This window comes from Oxyura jamaicensis, chromosome 1, assembly GCF_011077185.1.
Source record: "Oxyura jamaicensis isolate SHBP4307 breed ruddy duck chromosome 1, BPBGC_Ojam_1.0, whole genome shotgun sequence".
Taxonomy (NCBI): Eukaryota; Metazoa; Chordata; class Aves; order Anseriformes; family Anatidae; genus Oxyura; species Oxyura jamaicensis.
The window spans coordinates 112490503-112498747 of record NC_048893.1 but is presented as its reverse complement, the minus strand read 5'-3'; positions in this window follow the sequence as shown (position 1 = coordinate 112498747).

The following is an 8245-nucleotide window of genomic DNA, read 5'->3' as shown; positions in this document are numbered from 1 at the left end:
AGTAAGTTGTTAAAAGATTATTGCTGGTCCTTCTTGCAGCCCTTTGAAGGTGATGGTGCTTCCATGCAGAAACACTGGTACTGGATTTTTCTATTCACATGCAAAAATATGAAATCTCACTGCAGTCAAAGCCAGTTCTGGCACCCATTCAGAGCCTGACAAGCAGCCTGGTTGACCCATCTAGATAGGAGTCTGAGCAAAGAACCCTATTGTCCTTGAGACTATTAGGACAGGATTGTTCCTCTCCCAGGAGTAAGGCATTTGCCTCTGGATAACCCTCAACCACCTTCCTATGCTGTGTTTAGCATCCCAGTTCATCTGAGGCAGTACAGCTCAAATGTCCTTTAGTCTGACTGCTTGAAAATGCTGCTGATCATGATGGTGTGGTCCAACAGCACAGAAACGTTAGAGGTCCATCCTTACAGTGCTTATCATAAGGCTACTGCAGCCTGTGCCCTACTACAGCACCAATATCAGCCGGCTGTTCTCTCCCTCCATTCCCTTTGTAGGGGACTGGGTTAAGGTCAGCTCCACCAGCAACTCTCAGGAGAACAGCCAAAAAAGAGGGAGGAAAAAATGCTTGCTCTAAGGTCCATTTTGCAGCTGCCTTCTCCAGCCTGGGCTGAGCCTGGGCACCCTGCTGGACCCATGCTGTCCATACCGCAGGCTCAGCATGGTGGCATGGTGGCATGGTGGCATGGCTTAGCCCAGGCAGCGCATTTTGATATCGCTTCCTGCTCTCACTGGGCTCTTGTAGCTTTTCTAGCCCCATCATATACTGCTACAATTTTTGGATCAGTGTACACATTTCAGCCCAGGGTTGCATTGAAAATACACACAGTCAAGAGATTCTGGGTACACAGGGTGCAGTGGTCTCTTTGAAGTCTTCTGGTAACTGACTAACTCTGAATGTCTGACAGTCAGTGGGTTTGTGCTGAATGAAATGACTAATGGTCATCTGGATTAATTTGTCACCTGCTTCATATCTAAGACACAAATTGCAAGTCTCCTCAGACAGGGTTCAAACAAGTGGTGTCTTGATGAAATACAGGAACTCTCCTCAATCACTAGCTCCATATCTACCCTTCTGGTTCATGCTATGGGCTGCCAGAAGCCGATTTTTTGTGGATTTTTTTTTTCTCTTTTGTGGATTCATGGCCCTAAATTCATCTCACAGTTCCCAGCAGTCACAGGGTAAACTCTTCTCTGAGTTTCATCTCTAATTTCTGCAAGGATATGAGAAAAATCATGTTTTCTGGGTGGAATCCCTCAGTTCTTGTTTTAAATGTAGTACAATGTTAAAAGATTGTCTACTGACTAGGCTTTCCTAACAAATCTCAGTGGTATCAAGACACACAAACAAGAGCAAAATAACATAATTTTAAGGGGATTCTTTTGTATTTATAAACCATAGGGAGTTTAAGGCATTAAAAATATTAAAAAACACTACATATTGTTTAGCTCTCCTAAAGGTTGCCAACATCTATGACTTGTGCTGTGGTCAGGTGTTCAACCTTGGTTGTTCCTGCTGGTTTGGAGAGATTATAGTGCTGCCCCAATCCACAGCCCTTTGAATCAGTCCCCCAGGTTTGACCCTTCAGCTGGTTACCGATTGACCCTCCTAGCTTCTGCAGTCGTGCTCTCCTGATAAGCTCGTCTCCTCAGGAACAAGCCTGGAGAGCACAAGCACAGCAAGTGGCAGGACACAAATGCACGGAGCTCTTCATGAACACTCATGAACTGCAGCCCGCAGTCATAACTCTCTCTCCCGCCTCCACACAGCCAGTTTAAGGAAGGTTTAACTCCATGTTTTTGTGCAATTGGCATCTGGCAATATTCATGCTCTGTTCAAAGGTGTGAAAAGTCCTCTTTATAGGTGTTAAAATCTTCTTTATTGTGCCAGAGTAGCTCAGTAGAACTGAGTTCCCTGGAAACAGGGCATGGGATTGCTTCGTCTTGAAGATGAAACAACAGAAAGAGAGAGAATAAGGTAATGCTTTCAGTTCTTCTATAGGTAATGCTAACAGTTGAAACATGTACATAGACATGGGGAGAAGTTAAACAAAAACAGAGACATTAATAAAGGAGTAAAATAAATGAAAATGACTAAATGCTTACCAAATTATTGATAGATATTTGCAATGTGCCTCCCACAAAATCTGAATAAGGGAGGATAGTTTTATAGAAACAGACTTTAAAAAAATAAAACACAAAATGGAAATACAGCCCTCCAGTACAATTACAACCCAGCTGGTGCACACTTGCCATCTGTGGTATTAGTTGGCAATGTAACAGCAAAAAAGTGGCAATATTAATGCAGTCCACATACAGGAGGCATCTTGTCTCACAGAAAATCTTTTTACTCCTCAAGTAACATTCTTGTAATATTCCATGCATTTCTGGGCACTGAAGTTCCCATACCTCTGAACAGTTTTCTAGCTGTGCAGTCAATAGCAACACAAGCTTTAGGAAAGCAGCAGCAAGAGATCAACACTATTAGAGAGAGGTGAACAGAATCACGTGGAAAGTGGAATCTGCCTACCAATATAGAAAGGTGGAAAGTATTTGTTTGAATAACAGAACAAGATTGGAAGAAAGAGAAATTTAGCGTAACATAAGAGAAAAAGCAAAATGGTAGAACAAAGCTTGGGAACATGGAAAGTTGTCCCAGACAGGACTTTTCATGGGAAACATACTGAGTAACCTATTTTTTCATGCCTTTTGCTTCCCTAGCTTCTCTGTGGATAACAGAGAAGGTGCAAAAATCTGAGAACAGGACACAACATATTAATAAAATTAACTCTCAGTGAATCTACTTTTCCTCTATGGATTCCATCTATGCTATCTATTCTATTTTCTCCTCAAAGCATGTGCGGACAGACAAGAAGATGATCAGGATTTTGTGAAGAGACTTTATCAGCCCCACTTTTCCAATGTCATAATTAGTAACAGTGGTACAAAGTTACCACCTAAAGCATGGGCTTTGTTAGCTTTGTATGTTTGTGGAAACACTGTTTTCTTACCCAATAATGTTGTTATCTACAGAGTATATGCAATGTTCATAGAATCATGGAGTATCCCGAGTTGGAAGGGATCCATCGAGGGGATCACTGAGTCCAATTCCTGGCTCCCCGCAGGAATGTCTAAATGTGTTTCATGGTACCTGTAACTTGAAATGTTTTAAATAAATCAACAGTGAAGATGCCAGCTCTAGCTGGTATTTGTTTGGTATTTGTTTTATGAGTACTGTTGCTGTTACCACAGAAATATTTGGGAAAAGATGTCCAACACCAGCAAAAACTTGTATTAGCCAGCCTGTACTCTTTTCTCAAGATGAGTTCAGATTACTTTCTGAAAATTATTTACCTGGTGGCTGTAGAGCAGTTGATAACCTATGTCCAGCCAATCCCACTGAAAGCAAACACTTCCAGTTAGCTTCATCCAGCTTCATATGAGGCTTTGATATGTTTTGATGTGTTTGGGATTCGATACCAAAGGAGTTATAAAACTAGTAAGACAAAGTTTGATAAGTAAGTGGTTAAATCAACATAGGAATTTCCTGTTCAAAAACATGCTTGCTTAATGCTGAAGTGTTGGCAATTAAGTAAAGGTAGAATTAAAGCATAAATCTTTCACCTCTTAGAATAAAATAGTAATGCTGTGGTTCTCATTATTCATTAGAAAAGATCTGCTTCCTCATGCTGCCTTCTCTAAAGATAAGAAGTATTTTGTCTTGGTTTCATTTACACCTTTAAACACAAGACTTTTTTACATAGGTAGCAGACAAGCAAACAGAATTCTTTCTGAAGGAATTAATGCAGCAACTGAACAACAATGAACCGATGAAGAGAGTCAGATGTAAACCAAGAACAATGAAATAAGACAAATAAATCTAAACATATTCTGGTCATCAAAGAGGAAAATGCAGCAAGTAGGAAGACAGCTGAATGTATGATGTTCTTTTACTAATAATGTTTATACAGAGGTGTGGAATATTAACTATTGATTAAGAAAATTTCAAAAGCAGTTTTTTTTTTCCACTCCAATATATACCCATATTGCAAACATGGCTTCGCTGAGGCACTTCAGTTTATTTTTTTATTATTTTTTTTTATTTTTTATTTTAAGTGAACTGTAAAATGTTGTTGGAAGTCTTTACTCACAACCATAAACTTATCCTGTAAAAACTCATGGAAAAACATCTAGATGCTGTCATGGAAAGCACAACTTCCTGAAACTCACGGAATGGCAAAAATCCCCTTCCTAGGAATACTGGTTCAGATTTACACAAACAGAAACCAAAATCTTGCATTTGAATGTGTAAATATCACTTTCTCATAATTGCAATTAAATAAGTTTTTCCCCCCAAAATTTGGTTTGCTGAAGAATATAAGCACATGAAATTGAACTGCATTTTCACTTGCCTATAGCACGCCTGATCCAGTGAGCTGGGTCAGTTATTTAGTTTGTGACCAATCCATGATTTCCAGTTTTCTGACTTCATCTCCCCAGTTTATCATGGAATTAAAACAATGTTCAATTGTTGATAAAAATCAAATACTTCTACCTGATGCAGGAACAGACCATAAAAGCTTGCTTAGTTGCAGGTAAATATAAAGAGGACATTTTATTTTTACCCTTTTGTAGTAGTCTAATCACCAAGTCTCTGAGCACTTTTACAAATATTTATTTAAATGTGAAAATAGCTACAGTGCTCCCGATAATGCATACCATTAATTCCCTTTTATAGAGGAAGAAATGAAGGCAGATAGGGACAAGTTAGCCAAAGCTATGCAGCAAATTTGGAGCAGAAGTAGGACTGAAAGTGAAGAAAACCCTAAGTCTTTATTATTCAGACAAACAAAAGGCAATTCTTTTCAGATACAATTTATCTCTGGTTATCTCATGCAGGTATTCAGAAAATTCAGCTCATCTAATTCCTTTTTTTTTTTTTTTTTTTTTTTTTTTTACTGCCTAGAATTATTATCAAAGAAATTAAACTCAGTGGAACAGTGGTCTTTCTGGATCTTTAAAAAATAAGTTATTTCTTGATATAAGATGTTACGAGGAACACTCAATGCTTTCCAAAAAAAATATCCTTAAATGATCAGTTGAGAAAATCTGGCTCCTCTAAATTGGTAGTAATTTTCTCCAAGGTCGTATTTAGATTAAAAACATAATGTATAGTTTCTAATTAATTTCTTTTTTTTTTTTTTTTTTTTTTTTTTTTTTGTGGTTTGCCTTTTTATTTTCCCTGTCAGCATTTTTCTGTATTTATCAGCAAAACTAGTACATCTGATTCTAATTTCTACTAAAATACTACTAAGTATTGAGTCACTTTCCCTTTGCAAATTCCTATTAAATTAAATATTTTAAAATGCATCTCACAAGGTATTTGTGTAATCTCTTTTTTTTATAAGAACAGTGAGATCAGTCTGCATCGAAACTCGTATTCACTGATGCATTTAGTTGCTTCAGGCCTGTTTGCTGGCACAAGAGTAACTATAAACCTGGTATAACTGGCTGAGTACATTGGATTTATGGCTGCTTTGTGTTACAGGTACAACACAAAGCTAACAACCTGATCAGTGAAAAAAAGTCCCAAGAATCAGAAAAAGTCATACAATAAATGAAAGTTGTCATTCAATTTCTGTGCCATGAGACCATCGCTATTTGAATGTGGATAGCAAGCCAGATTTGTAGGTCAGATCCCGTTCTGATGGAGAAAAAGGCAGCTGCATTTACATGGTACACTCAGAAAAATCACACAAAGAATAGTATTTGATCTTTTATTTTCTTTTTTTACAATAACAGACAAGAAACACATTGAAACTCCATGCAGTTGAAGGCAAGTTAAGGTCACTTATTATCCCCGACAGTTTTTTCCCTCTGGGAGAAAGCAAAGAATTTCATAACTCTAAGACTTTCTTTGTTTCTGTAGGGGAAGTGAGAGAGAGAAAGAATCAAGAAAAACCTGGGTGATTTTCTGTTTTTCCATCTGTGTGGGGCTTGAAACTCCAGAAGAACTTCCTGAACGGTTGGGAAAGAAGTGAGAATGTTCCCAACGCCACACCTTTCTAATCTGCAAGTGTGTGTTACCCTCTCCTGGTCCCAGATAACAGGTAATTGGTTTCAGTTTTTTTTTTTTTTTTTTTTTTTTTTTCCCCAGCATCTTTAGTTAATACGCTAACAAAAGACTACCTTTTGTTTCACAGGTGTTCGACAGTTAGAATAAGAAATAAATTTTGGAGATGTCTGCCCATTTATTTTGATTTCCAACTAGACCTAAAGCAGGTAAGTTTATGTGTGTGTGCATTCTTGATAATACCAGCAGATGCAAATGTACTTCCAAAGTCAACGTATGTTTAGTTTTAGCTTATTAAATGACTACATTTCCAGATTTTGAGAGGTTATTGATGTAGCTTTGCGGATTAATGCATAACTGCAGCATCTCTCAGGCAGTGCCGAACAGAGCTGTTGCTCACGGTGTTGATAAAGAAATGCCAGTAGGGCATAATGAGATTCCCAGTGCTTAAAGCTGGGTGAAGGCAGCATTGAGTTGGATTAGCCAGTTTGTCATCTGAATGGTTTTATCAAGCTGGGGGCTTTGGCACCGAATTTGCCTGGAGATGCCTTTAATTCTGGTTTTCTTGGTGGGGTAAAACGGTCCTGTGCTGTGGTCCCAAAGTGGCAAGGACAAGCTCATCCTGACATACTTTAAGGAAGCATTCTGTAGCTTTGCTTTAGAGAAACTTTATCTCCCAGACCCTAAGTTTTTTATTGGACACTAGAAATACATGCAAAAAATCAGACATAAGAAAGAAAGACAATGGAGCAAACTATACATTGGGTATTAACAGAGTAGGAAATTATCTATGTTGATGGAGGGCTGCAGGAACAGTACAAGTTATGATTAAAGGGTGGGTAGACCTGCCTTAAAAAATAGAGTAGAAGTGGGAAGCAAAGAATGACAAAGTTTTCCTGTGGTGGGATGGTAGGTGATGCCAGACACTTAAGATCAGTTCATTTACATGCTGAAATTCAGATGCTTAGCACAAGTACACGGAAGCATTAACATTCGAGCCTGTAAAAACAAAAGAAAGCACCCTCCCCTGCCCCTCACATTCATAAATGCACATTCATAAATATGGAGGAGGAAGCGGTTCACTGAGCGCTTAAACTATTAAGTGAGAAAAAGGTATTTGGAGTGAGCATGGAGACAAGCAGCAGCAGGCTGGATGACGTCTGAGTCCTCAGACACCGGGAGGTCTGGGCTGCTGGACAAGAGAGAGCCCATCGAGAGCAGGACCCCTCCGCAAGCATGCACTGGCCCTGAAACACCAAACCCAGCTCTGCCCTGTCGAAGGCGGCTCGTGCTGCATTACTAAAACGAACGCTTGGCATCCTGTGCTGTGAACGCCAGCTTGAATAATTAAAAGCCATACACGCACAAATATTTTGTATGAGCTTACAGGACCACAACTAGTCCTCGGCTAGAAAAGACAAGCTGAACAGACCTTTCAACTTCTGCTGCCAAGAGGAGGCAGTGTCCCCCTCCCCACCTCCACCTCCGCCGCTCCAAGCTCGTGTCCGTTTGACCTTTGTTAGCAAACTGAGTTAAGCTTGCAGAATATTAACCCAGTTAAAAAAAAAAAAAAAAAAAAAGGCTTTACTACGATAGAGAACCAAAATGTCAACCCCTCAGAGAGCCGGAAACCAGCCTCCCAGGCTGAAGCAAGAAGGAGAAGAACTGGGGAAATGAGGGAATGCACTTTCCCCTGACCAGCTCAGCCGTTCTGCCCGACTTTGCTCCGAGAAGAAAAGGTGTTAACAGTGTTAATCAACGGCCTGCTGGCGGGTGCCCAGGTCTTCAAGTCTGTAACTAAGCAGAGTACCATTAATTGTAATGGGGCTGCACTGAATCCCTGCCATGGCAGATCTGGTATTATTTCGTGGTTCACAAAGCCACGTGGTTACCCATCTAAAGCTTCTCCTCAGCAGAGCATACTTATCCATTCCCTGCTACCCTGTCCTCCTGCTCACTTTTGCTTTTAACTCCTGAACTGATGTAATACCTTAGAAGTGGCTACATATGGACAACATCAACATACAGAGGGACTTTCCTAGGTATTTTACATCTCCCTTTCTCCTTACCTGCAGCTGTTGTACTAGGTATTTGGAGAAATCCAAAGGGGGATCTTAAGCACAGAAAAATTGCCTTTAGAAACCTAAATTGTTAGGCATC